This window comes from Suncus etruscus, chromosome 8 (genome assembly GCF_024139225.1).
Source record: "Suncus etruscus isolate mSunEtr1 chromosome 8, mSunEtr1.pri.cur, whole genome shotgun sequence".
In the NCBI taxonomy this organism is placed as follows: Eukaryota; Metazoa; Chordata; class Mammalia; order Eulipotyphla; family Soricidae; genus Suncus; species Suncus etruscus.
The window spans coordinates 33,548,936-33,550,299 of record NC_064855.1 but is presented as its reverse complement, the minus strand read 5'-3'; positions in this window follow the sequence as shown (position 1 = coordinate 33,550,299).

Sequence of the window (1,364 nt, the reverse complement as noted above, 5' to 3'; positions counted from 1 at the left end):
AAGGCAGACACCTTACCACTTTGCATCACTGCTATGGTCCAATTGAGAGCACTTTTATTTTTTGAGAGCACTTTTACTTTCTGATGTGGAAGACATTTTGGAAAGTTTGGACCATACATCCCATAATACACTATATATGAAAAAGGACCACAACAGCATAAAGCTATGAGTACTTTCTTTTTTTGGGGGGTGTGGTTTGGGTTACTCCTGGCTCTATGCTCAGAAATCGCTCCTGGCAGGCTCAGGGGACCATATGGGATGCTGGGATTCAAACACTGCAAGACACCCTATCTCTATGCTATCTCTCTGGCCCCAACATGAAACTTCCTAATATGCATATCACCACTCCTTTAAAGGACATGGTAAAGGGCTTTAAAAAGATAGTAAGAGGGCCAGAGAGATAGCATGAAGGTAGAGCATTTGCCTTGCATGCAGAAGGTCGGTGGTTCAAATCCTGGCATCCCATAGGGTCCCCTGAGCCTGCCAGGAGTGGTTTCTGAGCATAGAGCCAGGAGTAACCCCAGAGTACAGCCAGGTGTGACCTAAAAACCAAAACAAACAAACAAACAAACAGGGGCCAGAAAGATAGCATGGAGATAGGGCATTTGCCTTGCATACAGAAGGACGATGGTTTGAATCCCACTATCCCATATGGTCCCCTGAGCCTGTCAGGAGTGATTTCTGAGTGTAGAGCCAGGAGTAAACCCTGAGCGCTGCCGGGTGTGACCCCCCCCCAAAAAAAAATAAAGATAGTAGGGATATGGAAAAAAAAAGCCTAATCCCTCATTCCAAAGCCAGGAGATGATTATAGCCTTGATCCAAAAAGGGGTTGTGGCCCAGATCCACTGTTGAATAACAGCCCTGGATGAGGCTGGATGGTGATGGGATGGAGGGAGGGGCCTTTCTCCTCTAGCCCAGGCCACACCTCTGCAAGCTTCTTCAACCGGCAGGTCTGAGGGTTCTGGGTGGTTGCAAGGAAGACTCACATCAGTCAGGTTTCAGGAGACATCAGCTTTATTCAAGGCCCTAGCCAACAGGTGTGGCTTCTATCATATGTAAGCCCTGCATCTTAACTTCTCTCCACCATTTCCTCTTCTGCTTCTTCTCCCTTGCTGAATCTCTCCCAATCTCTCCTCCAAAATCTCTTCCTTACCCTGAGGTGATCTTCTTGATACCTCCCAAAGACCTCTCCCAGAAATGGGCAGGTCTTACTAGCAGGTAAGGTTACACAGGAAGAATGGGGGATGGGGTAACAATTCACAAAGGAATTATCCACCTGACCCACCTGGGAGTCATCTCACCCACTATTTTGCAGTCTTTTCAAGTCTCTTCAAGGTGCCATATGTGAAAGTTGTAGAAATCCT